At 38.7% G+C, this 26,972-nt stretch overlaps 1 pseudogene; it reads right to left on the bottom strand.

Moving 5' to 3' along the window:
- LOC145624980 (uncharacterized) overlaps positions 1-26,315 on the bottom strand; it is a 35,511-nt pseudogene extending 9,196 nt beyond the window's left edge.
- Between the last annotated feature and the right edge of the window lie 657 nt (positions 26,316-26,972).

Genomic DNA, 26,972 nt, shown 5'->3' with positions numbered 1-26,972 from the left:
TGAAATTCCACAAATTAATTTAAAACTAAATTAAATTAAAATTGCAAACTAATAATAAATCTACAAGTGGCATTACCATGTGAAATGGGTTGGTGAGGACCACATGGAGAGTAGGGACCATACTTGCTCCCCACTCAATACTCTCCTTGTGCCACATGTCCTTACCCACTTGCTCCCATATTCCTCAAGCTTCCCCATTGTGATCGGCCTTATGGCCCAGCCACGAGCCCAGCCCGCACCAAGATGCGGGCTGCTGCTGTGCGCGCAAGCCACACACTTGGTGCGGGCTTGCTGCTGTGCGTGGCTGCTTGTGCGTGCGCTGCTAGCACGCCTAGCTTGCGGCTGCTAGCTGTTGCTGTGTGTGGCTGCTAGCACGGTGCGCTAGCACGCACCTAGGCAGCCATGCTAGGCTCGGCTTGGTGCGCTTGCTAGCCACCTATGCTTGGACATTTTTGCCCCTAGCATTCGAATGCTCGGGGCATTCCGATGCTAGGGGTATTTTGGGAATATGGTCGATTTATTATTATTTTGCGCGTCTCGTCTTTTTATTATTTTTTATTCGACTTCCGACGATCGGTTTCGACGCTCCAAGCTCGAATTACCGACGTCTAAATATTTAACACTCGGGCGACGAATTAATTTCTTCCGAATTAATTCGTCTAGTCGGTTCGTATATTTTGCTTGGGTGTGACCCGAAGGGATCAGTCAAGATTAAGCTGTAATATTAATTATATTAATATTACTGATCGGAAGCGGCCTCCACCCAGGCATTCCGATCACTTGACCTTACTGAATATATTAGCTTTCTAATAATTCTGAACCCGCTATTAGAATAATACACTTGTTCGAAGGACACCATTTCTTTGAATCTCCCACTTGTCCTTCCGGACAAGTGTGCATTTAGTGTATAGCCCCTTTCCTATGTCTCTTCATGAACTACAGAGTAAGATTACTCGTCATCTCTATTACGTCCAGAAGTGTTTCTCGAAATCCGAGTTTGACTGTCATGTACACAGTTTCTTCCGAAATTCCATTGAGGAAGGCGGTTTTGACGTCCATCTGCCATATTTCATAATTGTACTATGCAGCAATCGCTAGAAGAATTCGAACGGACTTAAGCATAGCTACTGGAGAAAAGGTTTTATCATAATCAACGCCGTGAATTTGCCTGTAACCTTTTGCTACCAGCCTTGCTTTGTAAATGAATACATTTCCATCTTTGTCGGTTTTCATCTTGAAAATCCATTTACATCCGATAGGTGTGTAACCTATGGGTAAATCAACCAAGTCCCATACTTGATTTTCAAACATGGAGTTCATTTCGGATTTCATGGTCTCTTGCCATTTTGCAGAGTCGGGGCTCGTCATAGCTTGCTTGTAGGTTGCTGGCTCATCTCAATCCACTACTAGGATGTCCTGATCTTCGGTTAATACAACACCGAGATATCTGTCAGGTTGAGATCTTGGCCGAGTTGACCTACGTAGGGACTGAGCATTTGCATTATCAGTTTGACTTTGCATATTTTGACTTTGACCAATGTCAACAAATGCTTCGTGAGCACTTTGATTGTCAACTTGTCCTTGTTGCTCGTCCTCTCGAACTTTGTCGAGTTCGATTTTCCTCCCACTTGTCGTTTTGGAGAGATGCTCCTTCTCCAAAAAGACACCATCACGAGCAACAAACACTTTGTTCTCGGATTTGTTGTAGAAGTAATACCCTTTGGTTTCTTTTGGATAACCCACAAAGTAAACCTTGTCAGATTTCGGATGAAGTTTGTCAGAAATGAGTTGCTTGACATATGCTTCGCATCCCCAAATCTTGAGAAAAGACAACCTTGGAGGTTTATTTGTCAATAATTCATATGGAGTCTTTTCCACTGCCTTTGACGGAGCACGATTCAGTGTAAGTGCCACAGTTAAAAGTGCATGTCCCCAGAAAGAGATTAGAAGTTCACTAAGACCCATAGTCGATCGGACCATGTCTAACAAGGTTCGATTCCTCCTTTCAGATACTCCATTCCATTGAGGAGTTCCCGGAGGTGTCAACTCTGAAAGTATTCCATGTTCTTTCAGATGGTCATCGAATTCTTGGCTCAAATATTCGCCACCTCGATCCGATCGAAGCGCTTTGATTTTCTTGCCGAGTTGGTGTTCAACTTTGTTCTGAAATTCCTTGAATTTATCAAACGATTCAGATTTGTGCGACATTAGATAGACATAACCATATCTACTATAGTCGTCCGTGAAGGTTATGAAATACCGATAACCACGCCTTGCGGGTGTACTCATTGGCCCACATACATCGGTGTGTATTAGTACCAACAAGTCACCGGCCCTTTCTCCCAACTTGGAGAATGGTTGCTTTATCATCTTGCCTAATAAACATCCTTCGCAATTCTCAAAGGATTCTAAATCAAATGAGTCAAGAATTCCTTCTTGAAGAAGCTTCTTGATGCGTTTGATGTTAATGTGGCCAAGACGATAGTGCCACAAGTAAGTTTGACTAGACAGTGTAGTCTTAGCTTTCTTTGCATTAGTATCAAACATTTTGTCTAAAAACACGTGAAAGTGTCATTCCATAAATATATTCAAGAAATCAAAACAAAAGCCTTGGTTGATGAAAACGACGTCTAACGTCGGAAATACATCAAAAGTATGGTGCATAAAACTAAGTAAGTTCTACTTATTTAGAAAAATCATGAGATTACAAGTTTTCTTGCATAGATCACCTTCATCCTACTTGTGTACTCATTTCCACATGAAAAAGAACCGCTCACTTGGTTCCTGAAAAAGGAGTGAATTGTGAGTCAAATTTCCGGTATCTAATACCTTTTAAAATTGCTTATATTCAAGTGTTTAAGATGATACCTTAGGTGGAGGTTACTTTTCCTTTCGCCTCATCATCCAGATACTTGCTGCATTCTCTTTTGTAGTGTCCGGGGTTACCACAATAGAAGCAGCGCATCTTCCTCTTGTCTTTGAACTCCTTCTTCCTTGGTCTAAGGGCAAAGTTAGCCTTCTTGCAAGAATAGGTCTTTTGGAGCTCTTGGATGACTTCCCTTAAGGACAGTGTATCCCTATTGGCGGTGAGGCGCATTTTAAGCCCCACATATCCCGAGTGAAGAGAGCTAAGAAGCATGTGATCCGCTTGCTCGTCTTCCACTGGTTTGCCAATTAGCTCCAGATGGTTGAATAGCCTAGTCATGTTAATTACATGAGCTTGAAGTGGCATTCCGGGCCTAAGTCTCGCATTGTAGACTTTTCCCCACACCTCTTGTCTTTCTTTCAAGAGACAACCATCTTGCGGTGGCTTGATCCTCATTTTGGAGAGTGACCTAGTCACATCCTCCACGTGACCATCATAATTGCCCCTAGCACTTTTGGTGACCCTCAAATTGACTACATCCTCAAGAGCTTTGAGCATCATGTCCGGAAAATAGCCGGAGAAAATCTCCTTCCATCGAACCGGGATGGAGTTTGCCATGAGTTTCAAAACTCTCTTGCAATCCATGCTCCATACTTCATGAGCTTCATCACTCATGATCCCTTTCGAGTAGAAACTAGGGATCGGAGTGTCCAAGATATGCTCTAGGTAGCAATTTCTGAGTGTCTTTCGGAGTTCATCTTCCCATTCCTTAAAGTTCACCAAATTGAGCAAAAATGGTAACTTTTCGGGAAGTTCCGGGTACATAAGGTCATTGTCATTAGTTGAAGACATGATTCTACAATTGAAAGAATTTTAATGAAAAAACCATTCAAAATTACTTAAATAAGATTGAATTTTATTCATGCAAATTTTCAATACTTATTTAGCGTCTTATTTACACGTAAAATTGTCCCTATTTTGTGAAAATAAGGCGATTCCAAGATCCGAAGAAACAAAGAGTGGTTAAGCATGCTTTGGCTTGTCTTAACACTCAATCTTCTAGGGTAAGCATTGCCTTGTTAATGGCTCTAAGCCACTCTTGGTTAGACAATCGTCGCATTTAATGCATCTTTGACGATGTATCTCTTTTGCCACGGTATGTGAGGACTCCTCACTCATACCGATGAGTTAAACCAAAACCAACGTGCACACCCGGTATGCCTTATGAGCCTTGGAGAAGTGATGGCACCTCGCTTTGGCGTAGCCTACCATCACCGTCGTTCGGTTGGTAAGTGTTGTTTTGGAAAGGCAAGTTTGATTCAATATTTTTAGGGACCTAGGATTTCTATGTTGGTTGATTTAAGTTAACTTAACTAATCATCGCAACATAAAGAAAACCTAAACATGCATCTAACGAATAATTCACATGTATATATAAGCATAAAATATAAAGCGAAATTATAGATGCATATTGGCAACTAGCATGACCCCTTGAATTCTTCAAATCTTCAAAAGGTCTTCATTTGCAATTCAAGGCTTTTTCTTCCAAGATACATCGTCTTCAAGACTTAACCAAACTATGCAAATACTAGTGTCTACGACTAGGAATAATCTAAATATTAAGGTACAAAAATACTTAACGGTGCGTAGACCGTATTTAGATTTACAAAAATACATAACGGCACGTAGTCCGTAGTTTCTATCCTAATCAGGTCCCACTAGTTGACATTTCATAAAACCTGTGAGAGAGAATATATATTCCATTCATCCATTCACTATTTGTGAATGGCCCATGCAATTTACAATATCAAACAAGTAAAATACATTTAAACAACGCGCGCACTAGTAACTAATCTAGGTGGTTAATCCGATTAACACGCCTAATTAAAACTAGTCAAAGATGTTTAACCGATTATGTAATTGACGTCATTAATTAATTGAAGCTCCCACTAAATTCCGCATTTCCCTTAATTAATCCAATTAATTAAGTCGGTAGCACACAAACTTGTCAAAATAAAATTTTGCCAATGCCGCTCAAAACCGAGGTCTAGCCTCCCAAAATTTTAATTAAAATAAATAAAACGGCAAAATAAGCAATATTAAGCCAACCGCATTTCAAGTGGCTTTTGCTTTAAGCGTTTTGCCAAGGAAACTCGAATAATCGCGGCTCATGCAAACCAAGCATACTACGGCTATTCACCTCACCGCACCAAGCATATGCACACACAAAAAACTCCGCACACACGGCCCGCAGCAAGCAGCCATGGGCTGCTGCCACTACCGCACGCACGCGCACGCACAGCCATGGCTGCTGCGGCCAAGTGCTGCTGTCGCGCGTGTGGCCGCACGCAAGGCAGGGCAGCCACCTTGGCAGCCACATGCGGGCTGCTATGCAGCCCGGCTAGCCAAGGTTGGTTCTTTGCCTCGTTTTGCGTGCCATGGCCTTGGGATTTGATCCCATTTTGCGAGACATAATTAATTAATTCTAAATTAATTTTAGAACTAACTTAATGAGCAAGAAATAAAAATTTTAAACAAGTCTAACTTAATAAAATTTCAAAGTGAAAATAACCAAAATAATTCCAAGAACCATTCTTAATTAAATTGGTTTAGTTTGGTGCAACAACAAAGTTGAGGCAATTTCTCACTTTGAATTTAATCAATTTAAATTAAACTTGAGAATTTGACAAAGTAAGGGGAAGTTGGAAAAATATGAACTTTAATGTTTAAAAGAAAATTCCAACATCAAAATTTTGTGAATCCTTGAAAATTATATCTTCCAACATGAAGATAACCAAATTTCTATCACAAAAATTGAAACTTTATGTTTCCAATCAACTCAAAATGATTAAAACAACAAAGTTTAACACAAAATAACATGGAATTTAGTGGTTTTTAAAGTTTCAATCACTTATCACAAATAAAGATTGAATCTTTAACACTTAGGAAGCCTTAAAACAAAAATTTTCACAATAAAAAGCAATTAGTTTGCAATTATGTGAAAATAAATCAACCTTTAAGCATCAAATACTACCAAGTAAGTGTGCTTTAAGGGGACTTAAAAATGCAGAAAATAATGCAAATAATCAACCACATAATCAACAAGTTATGCCATTAATTTCAAGGTTAGAAAAGACTTCAAATTTTTCGTCAAAAACGAAAAATCCCTCGAAAAAGGCATTTCTGGTCAGAATTTGGCTAAAATCACAGGCCTGAAGGGGCAACAACTTTTCCAGAACACCTTTTCCACCCAAAATTCACTATTTTTGGGCGAAAATCTGGGTTCTGGCCAAATTCGACATTAAAACCGGGATTAAAATAAATAAAACCGAGCTACTAATCTAATTAGCAACTTAAACCAGAAAAATAAGCCAAAATAAACCTTGAAAAAACATGATTATAAAAATAAACGAGCGGGGCTCTGATACCGTTGTTGGGCTTTGGTGAGTCCGACTCACCGCGGAAACAACCCCGACCCAAGCCAAAATAAAACCATAAAGCATAAATAAATAAACACAAGAAAAGGAAGAACGAATCATACCCTTGAAGCGAGCTTCACCCTCTCAAAACGGGCTCTTACTTGAAAGCCTTGAGCACCGCAAATGACGTGCCTCCAACGGTATCCACCCACAAAGGACCAACACGACTTTTTAGGTCCGCTACCTTGGAGTTAGCAAGGTCCGACCAAAACCCAAGTGTTAATGGAGTTTAAGAGTTTTTCCTAAAATATGGAATGCTCTTTCTAACTCCCACTCAAGCACTTTACTCCAAATCCCAAGGTTGGTATTTATAAAGGAAAGTATGACTGGGCATTTCTATCCCATCAATGTGAGATCATGAAATTCCACAAATTAATTTAAAACTAAATTAAATTAAAATTGCAAACTAATAATAAATCTACAAGTGGCATTACCATGTGAAATGGGTTGGTGAGGACCTCATGGAGAGTAAGGGACCGTACTTGCTTCCCACTCAATACTCTCCTTGTGCAACATGTCCTTACCCACTTGCTCCCATATTCCTCAAGCTTCCCCATAGTGACCGTCCCTATGGCCCAGCCACGAACCCAGCCCCGCACCAAGATGCGGGCTTTTCTGTGCGCGCAAGCCACGCACTTGGTGTGGGCTTGCTGCTGTGCGTGGCAGCTAGTGCGTGCTCTGCTAGCACGCCTAGCTTGCGGCAGCTAGCTGCTGCACGCACCACGTGCAAGCGGCTGCTAGCTGCTGCTGTGCATGGCTGCTAGCACGGTGCGCTAGCACGCACCTAGCCAGCCATGTTAGGCTCGGCTTGGTGCGCTTGCTAGCCACCTATGCTTGGACATTTTTTCCCCTAGAATTCGGATGCTCGGGGCATTCCGATGCTAGGGGTATTTTGGGAATATGGTGGATTTATTATTATTTTGCGCGTCTCGTCTTTTTTTTTATTTTTGACTCGACTTCCGACGATCGGTTTCGACGCTCCAAGCTCGAATTACCGACGTCTAAATATTTAACACTCGGGCGGCGAATTAATTTCTTCCGAATTAATTCGTCGAGTCGATTCGTATATTTTGCTTGGGTGTGACCTGAAGGGTTCAGTCAAGATTAAGCTGTAATATTAATTATATTAATATTACTCTTCGGAAGCGGCCTCCACCTAGGCATTCCGATCACTTGACCTTATTGAATATATTAGCTTTCTAATAATTCTGAACCCGGTATCAGAATAATACACTTGTTTGAAGGACACCATTCCTTTCAGTACCAACTCCTATCCATAAGGAGAAAGCACCCCCATGATTTTGCTTTAATGTCATGGGACTTCTCTTTGGGCATGAGAAGAATGATCCAACTTATATCGAGGATAACTCCTTACTTATTCAAATAGTACTACAAAATGATAACTTTGATCCTTCCAAGCTTATCACTCCAGCATAGGGTCTAGTTCAAGGATGGCAAAAGACCGTGAAGGTGACAATTCCAAGTGGAAAAATGATCTCCATAACAACAAGACAAGGACCAATGTTCGAAGAATCATCTGAGTTAGAGTCCGAGTCAGAGTCTTCCCCTATCGAGTCTTCTAAGTCCTTAGTTATAGCACCTTCTCTTAGTTCTTTTGTTTTAGCACCTTCTCCTAGAATAGTTAGTAATCAAGTCCAAGAAATGGAAACACTTGGAAACAAAAACCAATAATTGAAGAAATGTGATGTAATTGTTTCCGAATTTAATAATATGTCCTTTTTTGCTTACTCCTCGTGTCACTCTTTAATCCAAGATGACGAGCATGGCTTAACTAAAAATGAAAATGACAAGGTAATAATTGAAGAAATGGAAACACTTGGAAACAAAAACCAATAATTGAAGAAGAATGGAAGGGTAAGAATGTGTGTCGACTATCGAGATCTAAATAAGGCATGTCCAAAGGACAAATTCCCTTTACAACACATTGATATTCTAGTAGATAATTTAGGAAACCATGCACTTCTCTCATTTATGGATGGATACGCGGGGCATAACGATATTCTCATGACAGAAGAAAACATGGAGAAGACAACATTCATAACACCTTGGGGCACATACTGCTACACGATAATGCCATTCGTGTTGAAAAACGCGGGTTCCACTTACCAACGAGCAGCGACTACTTTAATCCATGACATGATGCATAAGGAAGTTGAAGTCTATAAAGATGACAAGATTGTGAAATCAAAGGATCGCCTAGGGCATTTGGTAGCCTTAAGAAAATTCTTTGAAAGACTAAGAAAAGACAACATGAGGTTGAACCCATCCAAGTGTGCTTTTGGAGTCACCTCAAAAAAACTCTTGGGATACGTCATTAGCTCGAGAGGAACAGAGATCGACCCAGCCAAGATCAAAGAAACCATGTCAATGCCACCGCCCAAAACCAAAAAGCAAATTCGGGGAATCATTGGCCGGTTGCAATACATAAGTAGGTTCATATCTAAATTGACAACAATATGTGAACAATTATTCAAGAAGCTCAAGAAGAATGTGCCAGTAATATGGGACAACGAGTGTTAAAAAGCCTTTGAAAAGATCAAATACTATCTCGCTAATCCTTCAGTATTAGCACCAGCACTCCCAGGAATGCCTCTTAGGTTGTACTTAACCGTCAAGGGGGCTATGCTCACACAAGAAGTAGAAGGAAAGGAGAATAACATCTACTATCTAAGTAAAAAGATGCTCGAGTATGAAATAAGATACACACCGCTTGAGAAATTGTGCCTCAAACTAGTGTGGGCCACAACAAATTTAAGACATTACATGCTCGCTCACACATTCCTTGTGGTATCTCGAATGGATCAACTTTAATATATTTTTCGAGAAATCTACACTAAATGGGCGGATATCAAGATAGATAGTCAACTTAGCCCAATTTGATGTAAGATTCATGCCTAATTTGATGTATGATTCATGCCCTAAGAGGCTATTAAAGGATCCGTGGTCTCAGATTTCTTAGCAGATTTCCCAATAGAAGAATCCACACCCATACACGAGAATGACTTTCCAGATGAATACTTGATGGTCATAGAAGATGATACTTGTACTCTATATTTCGACGGAGCCTCAAGCCAAAAGAGATGTGGTGTAGGGGTATTATTGGTATCACCAATGGAAGAACATATTCCAATCTCCATAAATCTAGATTTCGACGTTACCAACAACGCTACAGAATATGAAGCATGCGTGGTAGGCCTCGAAACAGCATTAACATTGGGAGTAAAGAAACTTTAAATATTCGGAGATTCTTTATTGATCATCAATCAAATTTCCAAAAGATGGAAAGTAAGGAGTGAAAGCTTGGCCCCTAACCAAACCTATCTAGAAACTCTCACAAATCAACTAGAAAAGGTAGAGTACACATATCTAACTAGAGAAGAAAATCAATTTGCTGATGCCTTGGCAAGACTAGCATCAATGGTTAGGATTCCTACAGAAATTGAGCAAATGCCCTTAACAATATAAAAAAGGCATAAACCGGCTTATATTCAAGCCATAAAGGATGATGAAGTGGTCCAAGAAAAAGAGGAAGAAGAAGAAGAACCTTGGTATACGGACATCCTCAATATGCATGTGCTCATAAATGACGAGTTACACAAAAGAGAAAACCGAGCTTTAAGACTTTTGGCTTCCCAATATGTGCTCATAAACGACAAGTTACACAAAAGGCTACCTAAAGGTTGAGCTCTTCTATGTGTAGGCAAAAAGGAATCCCAAAGGGCTATGACAATAGTACACGAAGATGTATGTGGAACACGTGTAAATGGCAAAATGTTTGTCCAAAAAATGATGCGCGAAGGGTACTATTGGATTACCATGAATAGGGACTGTCATCAATATGTAAAAAGATGCCCTAAATGTCAAATAAACGCTAACTTACAACATTTTCCTCCAGTCCTCCTCTACACCTATCCATCACCATGGCCATTCTTAACATGGGGAATAGATACTATTGGAAAAATTACTCCTCCAAGAATATAAGGCCATGAGTACATCTTAGTAGCAATTGACTACTTCACTAAATGGGTTGAACCAAAATCATATGCAAAACTCACTGCAAAAAATGTTGCACTCTTTATTGAAAGAAACATTACTTGTCGATATGGAGTCCCACATGAAATGATAAGTGACAATGGAACTCACTTTCATGTAGAATGTGAAGAATTATTACAAAAGTATGGCATTTAAAACCATCATTCTTCTCCATACAGACCTCACGCAAATGGTGTAGTTGGGCAGCTAATAAAAATTTAAAAACTATTATTGAGAAGATGACGAAAAAATACAAGGATTGGCCTAACAAACTCCCCTTTTCTTTGTGGGGTTATCGCACGCCAATTTGCTCGTCAACAAGAAATACGCCATGTTCCTTAGTCTATGGGATGGATGTCGTACAACCTGTAGAACTAGAAATACCTTCCCTACGCATCGCGTTGGAAAGCAAACTCGATGAAGTGGAATGGACTAGAGCAAGATATGAAGAGCTAATTCTACTTGATGAAAAGTTACTCGAGGCTCTACATCATATTCAATGTTATCAAACTGGTATGGCTAGACACTTAATCAAGAAAGTCATGGCAAGAAATATTAAAGTAGGAAATTGGTGTTAAAAGCATTAAGGAAAAATGTTTTAGAACCAAGAGGCAAGTGTAGACCCAATTGGTCTGGGCCATATATTGTCAAAACTATCCTATCAGAAGGTGCTGCAAAACTTGAATGATATGCACGGCAATGAGTTCTAAAACATGGTAAATCTTGAATAGCTTAAGAAATACTACCTATAATTACTTGATTAGGACACTCAAGAGAGCTACGCTTAACCTAATTCCTTAGGAAAGGATACGTAGGCAACCTTTATAAGGTGCGGCCACTTTAATTTATACAAATCTTGTCTCCCAGAGTCGAAGAGTCAACTTAGAACAATTGGCTCGAAAAATTTTAAGACCAACGCATGTTAGAAAAGTTGTCGCCTAACGACATACATCAGCTTTGACCGACAACTACAGCGTCTGGCGACAGATATAGCGCCAAGCGACGAACAGAAGCGTCTGGCGACAGGCTTAAAACTGCAGCGCCGATTATTCTAAATTAAACTGGGCAAATTTCGGTGTATTTCGGAAATTTTTTACTTTTGCACTCGAATAATTTTAAGAAAAATAATTAAGTGTTTTAATTGCTTTAATGGAAATTAAAATGTAAATGTTAATTTAATTTAAAATGCTTTAAAGTAAATTAATATAAAATAAAATTGCATTATTGATGGAACTTAAATGAACGCTTAGAAAATAAATTAACTTTAAAATTAAAATTGTCTAATAAATTGAAAGTAAAGCAATGCTCTAATCTTTCTTCTCTTTCTTTGCCCTCTTCTAATTCTTGTCAGCTTCTTCTTCTTCTTCCATCACTTTTGATAGCAAGCATCCTTTAGAGGATCTGCATTCAATCTTGGTGTTGACCGTCTCCCCTTTAGCCATCACTGCATGTTTTTTCTCTACCCACACTTTCTTTTCCGTAGAGTAAGCTTTTATTTTCTCTTTTCCTTTAGTAGTGTTTTTCTTCTTAGGCATAATAGGAGTCTTAAATTCTACCTTTTTACCTAGGCGTTCCTTAACAGGAGCTATCTTGTCTCCCAGACGATTCTTCACGTTTGTTTTAATTTGAACTCTCTTTTTGTCCTTTTTAGGTCTATCAAGTAGCCAATCCTTCACATCCCTAGACAAAGAAGGAGGAACCTTTTAGGTAACAACTTCCCATAAAGGCCTAGCACTCCAATAAGGAAAAATTGCCAAGAATAATCCAACCTTTAGCTCTTCCGTCCAAAATAATCCCACCTTTCGATTATTTTTTAATTATCCGACCTATTTGTCCGATCTGCTCCCAATAGTCCCTAGTGACTTGAACTCTCTAAAAAAGTTACCATTTGTAACTTGTGATTGTGTTGCACACGTGTCACCACGTAATTGGACAAAAAAAAAGAAAAATTAACAAACAAAAACCCACGGCCACCACCATCTCTGGCACACCCTACCGAAACCACCTCCCCTACCCAGCCCAACCATCGAAATCTTCTCCTCTACCCAGACCAACCACCGAACCTCCTCTTCTTCCCAACCCAACCACCGAAATTGACCCTGTTTGCGATTTTGGGTGATGCGTTTGGTGTTTGCGATTTTGGGTGGTGTGTTTTGCGTCTGCGATTCTAGAGTTTATTGGATGATGCAATTTTGGGGCTGATTGGATGGTGCGTTTTTGGGACCGATTGTATGATGCATTTTGGGGGCTGATTGAGTGTTCGCGATTTTGGGGTTGAATGTGGGTGGTGCGTTTCCGAAGTTGCAGCAGTGTCACTGCAATTTTAGTGGTGTAGTGGGCTGGTGTCGGGGTCGAAGTTGGTCGAAACAGGGGTTGGGAAGGGGAGGGGAGTTGGTGGCCGGACAAGGAGGGTATATGGTGGTCGGAATTGGGTAAAGGCTGCAGGCTGGCTGCTGGATGTGATTTTAGGGTTTTTTTTAAAAAAAACTTCTTTTTTTTTAATATCTTTATTTTTATTTTTTATTTTTTTTAAAACAAATCATAGGCTGACACGCGTTTAACAACTTGTAATAACAAGTTTAATGACCGGTTAGGACCATTTAAAACGGAAGAGATATAAAGGTCGGATTATTAAAAAATAATCGAAAGGTGGGATTATTTTGGGAAGGTGGGATTATTTTGGGCAGATTAGCTAAAGGTCGGATTATTCTAGGCAATTTTTCCCTCCAATAATTATCAAATCTCTCCATGTCTTGTGTTAATAAGGAAAACGAAGTTCTCCAGAGGGGATGGTTTGAATAAGGCCATACTATTTTTTTACCCTACAGGGGTAATAAAATGTCAACTTTGATAAGCTAGGAAGATAGCAAAAGGGTTGTTTGTTGACACCAACCATCTTATCAATTTTCCACCAAGGGATGACCAAGTTGATAGCAAAATCACAATAGGCAAATATTTTTCTCCACTCTCGGTGGCCCGTGTTTATGGAAAAGCGTTTCTTTCGCCTAACAAAGCAATTTAGTGTATATTTGTCAATATTGTCAGGAGGACTAATTAATTCTAGCCTCTCCATTAGCAACATTTGCAAAAATTCAATGCAATTAATTAGTATTACTATACAAAAATATTTATTTTTTATTTTTGTAATAAAAAACATTATTTTTCCATCTGTAATAAAATTGTAGAGCCTCGAAGAGGTGCTTTTTTATTTTTCTTTAATTCATCAAAACTAAGCATAGTTTCTCCAACAATTAATGGCATTCGATTCCTCCCTGATTCAATTTGTTCCATGACAGAGACTAAAATTGCTTGACCCTCACGATTATTTCCACTAGTGAGGAGATATTGGCTAAACATACAAAAGAGGAAAGCTCTCCTCTTATAAACATGAAAAGACTCTTAATATGGTGTATCAAAGTAATGGCGCGCAGATTCTTTCAGATTAACTACATTTCCATCTACAATATTTGTTAGATCTCTGATTTTAAGATTAAAGAAACGCTCAAAATCCTTATAATAATATTCGCTCACATTTGGAATTTATGCAAGATCTATGGAAGGGAAGACTAGAATGACACCAAATTCTTCCTGTAAAGGACTAATTTCATCGTAGCCTAGTCTAAAGCAATGGGTGTATGGATCCTAATATTCTAAGGCGGTATGAATAAAATCTATATCTATGTCTGCCCCCTTAATACCATAAATACCTCCCAAGTGAAAGTAATCAAGCTCTTTTCTCTCCTTAGTAGTCAAAGATCAGCACAACTCACGAGTGAAATCAGTAAAACTGTTAGATTTGATTGCTTAATGAGAATTAAAGCTATAACTATTGTTATAATCTGTTCGAAATATACAAAAATCAGCAGATTTGGGGGCTATTTATGCACAAAACTGGCATAGTTTTTTCCCGAAAGGATTCGGAGAAAAAAGTTTAGCGCTAGATGACAGGGGCAGCGTCTGGCGACAAAGGTCAGCGTTTGGCGACAAAGGATAGCGTTTGGTCATAGAGAATCGGCACGACGCCAGCTTTTCGCGTTATGAAAATCTTGTTAATTTTTTTTTTCGATTACGACTCGATTTTGTACATTGACTTTACGTTTTTTCATCTCTTGTCTCAAAACCTTATCCAAACACTTTTCGATTAATTTAAGCTTAATTAATTTTAAACTTATTTTAGTCAAAATTTATTTTATTTTTCATTTTTTCTTTTTGGGGGAGAAAGTCGGATACCCTCCATTGACAATAAAATGACGGAAATTTTTACGCAAAATTAGTCACAATTTTTCACACACTCATACGCACATAAAATGAAAAATTAAAATTCAGAGATAAAATAATCATAATAAATTTGTATATACAGTGTGTCTAACATAAAAGTCATATAATAGAAGCTAGCAAAGTCCTACAAGTAAAATAAAATAAATACATGTACAACTACGGTGCTAGAAGACGCAAATGGGGAGGCACTCCCAAAGTGTCAACAAACAAAGTAGATCATGGGGTATGTCCCTGACTAGCACTAGGATCGCCGATAGTCAGGATCGATAAAGTAGGGCCAGCTTATCCGGGCTCACCCTGTTGCGTCGGCTGTTGTGACGACGAGTCAACATCGTACATCCCACCACCCCGTAAAGGAGCCGATGTCACGCCTCCTTGGCCTATCGGCCTAACATGTGCACCCTCAGACGAAGAGCTAGAACCCTTTAATCTCTAAGTAGGAGCTGTTTCCGATCGGTCACCCTAAACCCTAGAAGAGGTACGATGACGCCTTGAGCCAGACTCGGATCTCTCTCTCCTAGACTCGGGTCTCGTCCGAGTATGTGGAGGGGAATAGGCTATCCCTTCTAAAGTAAATCATGTAAGATGAAAAATGAGTTAATAAAACATGAGGTAAGGATAAGAGAAATACCACTACAGCAGTGTCGTCATGATGACAAGACGCTCGGTCCCTCAATCTCACCAGCTGGTAGCAAAAGACGTCCCAACCCCTTGCCATCGTCGTTACCACCTCGCGAGAGAACTGTCAAGAGACAAGTCAGTAAAAATCAATCATATATGTATAAGTAAAACGACAAATAAATAACTCACCAAAGTTGGTGCCGAGGTATTGACCGGTCAATAAAATAGATATCCGGAGGAGCCAGAGGAATCATCTACTCAAAAGGAACAAACATCCCCTGATAGGTGATGGATATAGGTGGAGCAACGAACTACGCGCGCAAATCCTACAAAATAAATTAGAGTAGTCAATACCTACTTGGGGCTATACAAAAGGCAAAAACGGAAAATGAGGAATACCTCCTCCGCTTCCACTAGGAAATTAGGTGGTGTAGCCAAAAGCGGCAGCTACGCCTCCATGTAGCATAGCTCCTGACTGGCGTGAGTCGGCCAAGGTGTACCCACTGGCGACCCACTCCCCAGGGTACTCAATCTCGCCTTTTCAAACATGTACAGAGGAGGGCAAACAGGAATAACAAAAGCCTCTGAGGAGTGCTGAACAGCCACTCTCTCGCCTAGATATACCGCAGTATCATACGTCCCCTGGAAGTACCGACAGTGCGCACAGTACTGCGCAGCAAGCACAAGAATATCAAAATCGGCCCACGGCTGAAACTCTACGGCAGGCTCCTACAAAATGCATATTCATAAGATAAAATCCTACTAAAGGTACAAAAACGCAAGTATTCGAGGAACATACCGAGAGCATCAAATCTCGAACGCGCTAAGTAGTAGCCACATCACTCTGACGGCCTCCCCAACCGGCAGCAACAAAGAGCTCGCGAGGTTAGGGTCACGCCGACGCGAGAGACGGAAAATTCTTGTAGAACTAAATCTATGAGAATAAAGAAATGTCAATAAATGTTAACACAAAGAAATGTTAACTTTAATAATGGAAATAAAGTGTACCTCTACAATTCTCCAAAAGCTGGAAAGCGTGATATCTCCCTCGAAGGAACCGTGACGACTAGAAAGTTGCAATCCACTAGGAATTCCGTGTAGGCCAATCTAGCCCAATCATATGACCCGGCCATGTGAAGGTCACGAAGAGCAGGCAAGTAGTAGAGTAGCATTCGACTACCTTTGTCAGGCAAAAAGGTCTCATACAGCAAGATAAGAGCAAAGATGCGCACCCGCTGCTCTGGGGTGGTCACACCGTCTTGAAAAGCTGCCGTAAGAGTGGACCGGCGAATACACTAAGAGCTAAGGTGTGTCGGCTAAGCCTCACTACGAGTCTGAATGGTGATAAGGCCCAACAGCTCTAGTAAATCTGGAGAAAAGATGGAGATCTCGCTATGAAAACAAAGCGCGATCGAACTAAACAATAATCCCATGATAAGATTGAAGTTAGTAGGGGTAACATTCATCTCACCCCATGGAAAATAGAAGGTGTTGGTGGTGCCCGAAAAGAACTCCACCAAAGCTCGGACCACGTAATGGCTCTGTCCTAAAGAATGCAAAGACCGAGTGGCTCGCAACATAAGAGTCAAGCCACAAGACTACCATAGGTGGCGCAGACCGTCATGGTTGCGGAAGTAAGTATTGTACAAGGAGCCAACGATCATGTTGCTAGAACCATGGCTACGAACTCTCCCATTATGGATCCCACGACTAACGCGCTCCGAGATTTGAAACTCGGGTGCAAAGTAAAGAGTGCGCTCGTCTAATTATAGGAACGTTTCTAGAGAGGAAGAGGTCCCTACGCCGGCATCAGCGGGATCGTCCTCTTGATGAGCCTCCCTAGAACAAGAACCGGAACCTCGTCGTCTAGCCATGCTATATTATGCAAAATAAACAGTAAATTAAAGATTCTATAGTTTCTAAGGTTCGCCTAGCCGTATGATACAATGTTCGAAAAAAACAGAGTACGTAGTACTAAAATAGAGTGTAATTTCATTCAAGCAGAAATAGAAAATTTTAGCAACCAAACAATTTCTTGCAATGCTATGACAAATATTGTGACAAATTGGACAAGAATGGCTAGCAAAAATACGAAGAACATGTCACATTGTTCTCAAGAACTCAAGGGGTTCAACAATGGCAATTTGCTCTTTTCTTCACCAAATTGAGTAAAACAAGTCTCAAAATACTCTAAAGGTAATATATAAACATAATCAAGCAATTTCAAGGAACAAGATTCAACAAACGGAGAAAATTAAACACAATTAGGTTAAAAATTTTCGAAAACTGGCGGATGAATATGTTCGAATTCAACAAACCCGAGATAAGTTTGAGTAAAACTTACATGGATCGGGAAACTAGATAAAATAAACTTTGATTTGCAGCAAATTTGGTAGAGAAACGGAGGACAACGAGCAAGTTGAACTTCCCAGCAAATTGCGAGCACACGAATAGCAACAACAGCAAAATGAGGAAGAAGGGGTTTTATTTTGGACAACCCGACATCAGCAAAAAACGACAAGCTTGTCGCCAGGCGCTAATGTCTGTCGCCTGGAAACAGAGCGAAATCCTGGCCCTTACTCCTGTCGTTGGCGACATGAGGTATTTTATTCTGAATATGACTTGTTTTTATTCCGAGCTATTTTTTCTGTAAATAAGGGTCGTATCTCCCCGTTTTTAATCATTCACAATCATCATCTCTCTCTATTCTCTCTCTAAAATCTAGAAGCTTTCTCTATATTCTTTTTCTAAACCTTCCCTCTCTCAAAATTCCTCATACATTAGCTCTTGACACACCTACCCAAGTTCGAAGTTGACTTTGTCCTAGACGTGAAAGGTTTAATATTTCTGAGGTTTTGGACCCAAATCTCTATTTCACTTATTTAATTTTATTGTTAGATTTTATTATTTACCATGAAGTTACTAACGTGTGTATTTAGTTATTATAAAGAGGTACGAGGCATCGAAGTAAGTACTCTAATTGCTTTATTGATCTTTTGATATAGAAATCATGCTTAGATTATATTGTTGATTCCTAGTATCATGTTTGGATGTTTTTTATTGCTTCTTAGTATCATGTGTAGGGTTAACTAATATTTATAATATAATGTATATTATTATAATGCATCCTATTTCTTTCCTAATATCATGTTAGGGCTACTTGATCTTTATTGATTAGTGACATGCTTGGGTTTGTTATTAATCTTGTTAGTATCATGCCTAGGGTCTTGCTGTTAATATTAATCTTTATTTATATGATGATGATTGTTATTGTTTGTTGATAATGATTATTATTGTTATTGCTTGATCACGCCTTTTATGCATGTTTAAAGGGAATTTGTACTTGTAATCACGCTTAATAAGATAATTAATAATCTTGTTTAACTTAATATGATTATATATTCAAGTGATCTCAAATAATTTATTTGTTTGTGTATCAATATTCAACCAACATAGATTGGACAGGTTTAGGGTAAATATATTGGTTGTATGCTAGTTAGAAAGCACACATGAATACAAGAAGAATAAAGTAGAGGCCTATTTTTAGGGCAAGTTCAAACTCTTTTAGGTTGGATTTGTACCTTCATCCCTGAACTTCCAGTCATGGTTCCAGAGCTATTGGAGTTAACAATCTCTTGGATCGTTAAAGGGTGTACCTTTCACCCTATGAACGATTTACAAGTTCCTAAAACTTGTTGGTGACTCTTTTACTCTAGCTTCCTTCCCTTTGGACGCCACCATGCTCAAGTGTATGATCACAGTGGCACACAATTGTGGGATACTTGAAATATTACCTACAGTCCCAAATCTCTATTTCAATTTTTTAATTTAATTATTTGTTTGATTATTTTCCTTGAAGTTACTAACACGTGTACTTTGTTATTAGAAAGAGATACGAGCCATCTAAGTAAGTAAATAATTTAATTATTATTTTGATATAGAAAGCATGCTTTGAAAAATTTGTTTCCTAGTATGATGTTAGGATGTCTTTATGATTCCTAGTATTATGTTTCTATGATGCGTCATATTCTTTTCTTCTATCATGTATGTATCATGTTAGAGTTAAAGACTTGGTCTTTGATGTGCTAGTGACATGCTAGGGTTTGTTATTAATAATGTTAGTATCATGCCTAGGATCTTGCTATTATCATTACGCTTTATTGAGAATATTACGATAATGATTCTAATTATCATTATTGCTTGATATTAATTATTGTTATTTTTTGATCACGCCTTTTATGCATGTTCAAAGGGAATTTGTACTTGTAATCACGCTTAATAAGATAATTAATAATCTGGTTTAGGTTAATATGATTATAATTTAAGTGATCACCAATACTATATTTGTTTGTGTATCAATATTCAACCAATATAGATTGGACTGGTTTAGGGTAAATATATTGGTTGTTTGTTAGTCAGAAAGCGCACATGAATACGAGAAGAATAAAGTAGAGGTCTATTTTTAGGGAAAGTTCAAACTCTTTTAGGTTGGATTTGTACCTTCATCCCTGAACTTCCAGTCCTGATTCCAGACCTATTGGAGTTAACAATCTCTTGGATCGTTAAAGGGTGTAACTTTCACCGTATGGACGATTTACAAGTTCCTAAAACTTGTTGGCAACTCTTTTACTTTAGCTTCCTTCCCTTTGGACGCCACCATGCTTATGTGTATGACCACAGTGCAACATAAGTGTGGGATACTTGAAATATTCCCTACAGTCCCAAATCTATATTTCAATTTTTTAATTTAATTGTTTGTTTGATTTTTTTCCTTGAAGTTACTAACACGTGTATTTTGTTATTAGAAAGAGATACAAGCCATCTAAGTAAGTAAGTAATTTAATTATTATTTTGATATAGAAAGCATGCTTTGAATAATTTTTTTCCTAGTATGATGTTAGGATGTCTTTATGATTCCAAGTATCATGTTTCTATGATGTGTCCTATTCTTTTCTTCTATCATGTAAGTATCATGTTAGAGTTAAAGACTTGGTCTTTGATGTGCTAGTGACATGCTAGGGTTTTTTTTTAATCATGTTAGTATTATGCCTAGGATTTTGCTATTATCATTACGCTTTATTGAGAATATTATGATGATGATTGTAATTATCATTATTGCTTGATATTACTTATTGTTATTTCTTGATCACACCTTTTATGCATGTTTAAAGGGAATTTATACTTGTAATCACGATTAATAAGATAATTAATAATCTGGTTTAGGTTAATATGATTATAATTTAAGAGATCACCAATAATATATTTGTTTGTGTATCAATATTCAACCAACATAGATTGGACAGGTTTAGGGTAAATATATTGGTTATATGTTAGTCAGAAAGTGCACATGAATAAGAGAAGAATAAAGTAGAGGCCTATTTTTAGGGCAAGTTCAAACTCTTTTAGGTTGGATTTGTACCTTCATCCCTGAACTTCCAGTCGTGGTTCCAGACCAATTGGAGTTAACAATCTCTTGGATCTTTAAAGGGTGTAACTTTCACCCTATGAACGATTTACAAGTTCCTAAAACTTGTTGGCGACTCTTTTACTTTAGCTTCCTTCCCTTTGGACGCCACCATGCTTAAGTGTATGATCACAGTGACACACAAGTGTGGGATACTTGAAATATTCCCTACAGTCCCAAATCTTTATTTCAATTTTTTAATTTAATTGTTTGTTTGATTATTTTCTTTGAAGTTACTAACACGTGTATTTTGTTATTAGAAAGAGATACGAGCCATCTAAGTAAGTAAGTAATTTAATTATTATTTTTATATAGAAAGCATGCGTTGAATAATTTTTTTCCTAGTATGATGTTAGGATGTCTTTATGATTCCTAGTATCATGTTTCTATTATGCGTCCTATTCTTTTCTTCTATCATGTAAGTATCATGTTAGAGTTAAATACTTGGTCTTTGATGTGCTTGTGACATGCTAGGGTTTGTTATTAATCATGTTAGTATTATGCCTAGGATCTTGCTATTATCATTACGCTTTATTGAGAATATTATGATGATGATTCTAATTATCATTATTGCTTGATATTACTTATTGTTATTTCTTGATCACACCTTTTATGCATGTTTAAAGGGAATTTATACTTGTAATCACGCTTAATAAGATAATTAATAATCTTGTTTAGGTTCAGGCGTATTGGAGTTCCTAAAACTTGTTCCAGTCATCGTTAAAGTTCCAGTCATCGTTAAAGTGTGTAACTTTCACCCTATGAAGGATTTACAAGTTCCTAAAACTTGTTGGCGACTCTTTTACATTAGCTTCCTTCCCTTTGGACGCCACCATGCTTAAGTGTATGATCAAAGTTGCACACAAGTGTGGGATACTTGAAATATTCCATACAGCCCCAATCTATTTCAATTTTTTAATTTAATTGTTTGTGACAGGGTAAAGTCGTATCCCTTAATCAAAAGTAAATACCTAACTCCTCTAACTAAAGTAGATAGGGAAGTAGGGTCGAACTCCATAGGGAAACAAGTCTTTTTACTCCTAATTAATTATTATAATCTAAATTATCTAAGTAACCAATATTTTTGGGAATAAATTCTATACTACAAAGAATAAGTTTAGGGAGAAAGAAAAACAATAATAAGAAAGCCTAGGGTCAAAGGTTCACCAAAAATTAATATTCCGGGATAAAACATAATAATTAATAATCAACATAGCACAAATAACATGATTAACAGGCTCTCGCAATTTTTTAATCAACATAGATCTAACACGCTCTAGCAATTTACTAGATCTAAGTTCCTATTAAAAATAGCCTTTGATATTAAATTAACATCTGCTTGATTCATCAATTCAATATTGCTAAACATCCACAATCAAATTACATCTGCTCGATTCATAATCTAATTGCAAAGAATTAAAACAAATCAATAAGAATTAATCATGCAATACCAATAATCAATAATAACAAATTATCCCTTCATATTAATTATGGATCCCCATAAACCCTAGAATTAAACCACTAAGACATAATCATAACTAAACTAATCAAATAAATAAAACAAAACATAATCAAAGAAGTAAATGAAATAGCTTAAATTAAAGGAGAAGAAATTGTTACCAAAGGAAATCTAGATTAATGGAAGTAATTAAGAACAAAAGTTGAGAGAGAATTTAAGACAGAGAAATATCCTAAGTAGAGAGAGAAAATCTAAAAAAGAAGGTAATCCAAAATTACGTATATAATTCGTACTTAAACATTCCTTAAAACAAAATTTAAAACTAATCTAATCAGCTCTGAGAAAAACACGCGCCCGATCGGGCTAGAGGCCGCCCGATTGGGCGCGCCTTTTTCCTCGTGCCTCTTCTCAGCAGCAACGCCGGATCGAGCTAAATGCTCGCACGATTGGGCGCGCCTTAGGCTACGCACCAGCACCAAAGCTGCACGCCTCGCCCGATTGGGCCCTTGCTTCTCTTCGAGGCTTGGACTTCGATTGAGCTTGATTCCTCGGCCCAATCCGGATTTCCTCTTCGGGTCTTGAATACTCGGTTCAAATACCTCGGTATCCCGATTACCGAGCCCTTAATCACCGGCTCGATGACTCTAACTGGCCTTGGGCTTCAAAGATGGTCGTGCTCTTCTAATTTCTGTAGTTGCTCCATGAAAAACCCGATAAAATGCTCCAAAGGCGCAATTTCCTACAAAACTCAACAAAGACTACGAAAACACTAGAAAACACCAATTAGTAATAAAAGTGGCTCGAAAGAGCCAAAAACACTACTAATTATGACCAAGGGACGGGGGTAAATTACTATATAAAATGGACACATCAAACTCCCCCAAGCCTAACATTTTCTTTTCCCTAAGCAAAGAGCTTATCTATGAACATATAAAACATGCCTCACCCCAATAATCAAATCTAGCACAAACGATTCAAGGCAAATCTAATGAACATGCTTCAACATCAATCAATCTTATTCATCCAATCACCCTTCCTCCCCAACAATTGTCAAATAGAGCAAACCACAAGAGCATATAGAATTCAAGACTAGTACTCACACACTCAACTCTCATTTATTTGGCGAGTAATAGATTTACTCGATCGCTCTCCAACCAACCCCTTTACTTGTGAACAATGCCCACCCATCTCACACTCTCGTGTGTTTAAAACAATGAACGCTAAACCTACTAGTCGACTCGAAATATGTCAAATCATAACTTGCATTGATAAACAACACTTTCACATTCACACAACTCTATGCACAAAGGTCGGAAGGTCTTTAAAGCTTGTAATGTAAGGCTAGGGTAAAGGGTAGGATAAATTTGGGAAAATGTGAGAGAAAATCTATGCATTAAGGGAGCCAAATCCTAATAAACCCATGATCAAAATAAATGATGATCATACATCTCCATCAACATAACTAACTCCAACAAAAATCCACCAAATACAACTCCAAATAAAACAATATAAACAATCCCAACACTTACAATTTTCACTCATACAAATATGATAATGTAGAACTTGAGTGAAATACAAACTTTGAACTCATTCTCTTTTTTTTTTCTTCTTTTCAAACTTGAATTTTTTTTTTCTTTTTCTTTTGAAATTTTTTTCCTTTTTTTTTTCTTGAACAACCTTCAAATAGAACATTTGAACATTAAAAATTTTTCCTTTGCACTTTTTTTCTTTTTAACTCATATTGGAAATTTCAACTTTGTAACACAATATATCAATATTTTCCAATCAAAAAATCAAAGAACAATCACTCTTCTTTTATTCCCACATTGTGCAAATAATGTGCACACCACACTCCCTCACCTCACCAACTAATAGCTCCCCCAAGCCAAGCTTGGGACTAGTAACCAATGGGGCTCATATAGGCTTGTAATGTGGCTAAATAAACAATAAAAGGCCACAAGCAACAACATGGGTAACAAGAAGGGAACAAATGTATCTTATATCGTCTGAAGGCTTCCTAAGAGAACAAATGCCTTCGTCCTCCTCAATGTGCATAATATTGAGCTATATAAACATTACTAATAGTTGCAAACCAATACTCAAATTCATTGACATACCAGGAACTATGGAACTATCACACATTCCTAACCAAATCAACTAGTCAAGCATTATATTCACAAATAGTTGGCAAAATTAACGCATGTTTAGGAATCCAAACAATTAAACTTCAAATCATGACCAACAAATCCACAATTCTCATTATCAATAACCAAGAATCAAAAAAAAATTTCTCAAGTAAGGGGCACAGGGAAGTATGATTTACAATTCATTGGAACGTATTTTTGGATTTTTTTTATTTTTCAGTTTTTTGTATTTTTCATATATAAGAAAGCAATAAAAACTACACTACGAAAGCAATAAATAGAGAAGAGAGAAATAAAGTTACCATATATACAAGAAATCTCCCCCCAAGCCCAATCAAGCAATACCCTCATTGACTTGGGAGGGTAGCTAGGAGGAGCTACTCCTCATCGTCATCCATCCTCTCATATCCTCCTCCATAGCTCGAGCCGGCACCACCCTGGCTCGGTCCAGCACCACCATAACCCGAACCACCTGCCAAGTGGTTAGGGTTCACATTTCCCCCCCCCATATCCCCATATTTATGGACTGAAGAGTAGTCCACATAAGTACCATACGCACCGGGGTGAGAATACCCTCCTTGGGGGTATTGGAACCAATCGGGAACTAATGCCTCGGGGGGAATATCCCCTCGGCATGCATAATCATCGTACATGGGGTATAGACCCCTCCCGAGGTTCCTCTATATGTGTCCTACCCGCCCATCCAAGGTGCTTAACCTAGAATCTAGGTTTTGCATCATACCCTCAACTCTCCCTTGCCCCATCTCGATACGGTCTAATTGGCTTCTAAAAGCCGAAAAGTCATAAGGGGCATTGGGGTCGACGTTATAGTCGACTGAGGAAGTGGGTACACCATAGGTGAAGGGTGGAGGTGGTGGGTAGTGTGGTGAATGGTGATGGGGGGAATGGTCTTGGGGAGATTGGTGGGGTTGTGGTGAAGGGTGAGGTGGTTGAACCTCACCTTGACCGTTAATCTCGAAAGTATAAGAAGGCTTCCCCTTCTCAAATTTGGTCAAGGCGGGGTTGGGTAAAGAGAAGGCTTGGTCCCTCCTACCCGATTGTCGGTGGACTATCCACCAAGTGTCACCCCCCACGAGTTGCACCCAATTTAGACTTCCTAAATAGGCTAGGTTCATAAGTGTTGGGCCGGCTACCTTCCCCTCGTTGTTAAGGACAAAGTTAAGGTGTTTGACCGTTATGGGAGTTACTAGACCACCAAAATAAATGGGTACCCTAGACCTACCCCCATCGGCCGCATTGGCCACCCTTTGGAAGTGTTGGGCCATCCTATGGACAATGTTGAGCTTATCACTCCTAGGTATCATGTATGACCCTAACAATTCTAGTTCATCCCTCCTAACGTTGGCGGGTTCATGCCTCCCAAAGATGGTAAGGCCAACAAACCGTTGCCAAAACTTTGGCACGGGATGTTGTATCCAAGTGCCCTTGGCATGTTGGAGGTTCAAGTTGGCATCCCCCGTAAGGGATTGATAGACAACGACAATGTTGTCTTGAGGAGGTTCGATTGGTCTATCCGATTTTAACTCAAATAATTTGCCAAATTCTTTCAAAGACAATCTAACATCATTATTAAGCAATCTAAATTGAACATGAGTAATCAAAGCATAGATTTTATAACATTAAATTTAGAAATAAACTCCAAGGTCAAATAGTCATAAGTATCATAATGCAAGTTAAACAAACCACTCATGCCAATTCCTTGAAACAATTTTTCTACGGGTTTATCATTTCCTAATCTAGCAAGGGTGGGGTGATGAACAAAGCGTGTAGGAATTACCTGCCTTGACGTGAGATTAATCATCCGTTGTCTTTGCTCTTGGGTGGTGATGACCACCCTCTCCCATCCCGGAACTTGCAACTCCGGGTCAATCCTAGGTGCCTGTTGCCTTGAGCTTTCCCCCCTTATGGTCCTAGATCTTTTGAGATCCATTTTTGATGAGAAATGATAGGAATTGAAGCTTTTTCTCTCTTAGGGTTTTGAGAAAAATTGAGAGAAAGTGCTATGAATTTAGTGTAGATTGTAGAGAAAGATGAAAGGATTAAGAATATGTAAAAATATTTGATTTTTGATGGAAGAATTGGAGAATATCTTGAAAATAAGGGAGTTTGAAGGTGTGAAAATGGAGGTTTTAGAGAGAGAAAGTAGTAATGAAGAAGATGGAAGAAGAAGAAAGTGAGGAAAGAAAGAAGGGAAAGGAATAAAAGGGGACGCCCAAAAATAGGCGCGCCTGATCGGGCGAAAGTGGTTCAGGAGGATTTTTAAAGTGCGCGCCCGATCGGGCGAGCTTCGCCCGATACTTCTTTTTGTGGAATTCGATTTCTCCAAAATTCTGCCCGATCGGGCGAAATTTTCCTCAATTTCTTTCTTCACTTGCGCGCCCGATCGGGCAAAATTTAGCTTCGACAAAATCAACATTTCGCGCCCGATCGGGACTCCTTGCCCGATCGGGCGAAATTTTCGCTCAAATCTGACCTTAGGTGCGCGCCCGATCTGGCGAACCTTGCCCGATCGGGCCCGTACCCAGGCCTGGAGTTCTCTATCTTCGCCTCTTTTTTCTTTTTCTCTTGAAACCTCCGTACTTTGTGA

Source organism: Chenopodium album, chromosome 3, assembly GCF_948465745.1.
Source record: "Chenopodium album chromosome 3, dcCheAlbu1.1, whole genome shotgun sequence".
In the NCBI taxonomy this organism is placed as follows: domain Eukaryota; kingdom Viridiplantae; phylum Streptophyta; class Magnoliopsida; order Caryophyllales; family Amaranthaceae; genus Chenopodium; species Chenopodium album.
Note: the sequence above shows the minus strand (reverse complement) of the source record. Positions and strands in the feature narration are given on the sequence as shown.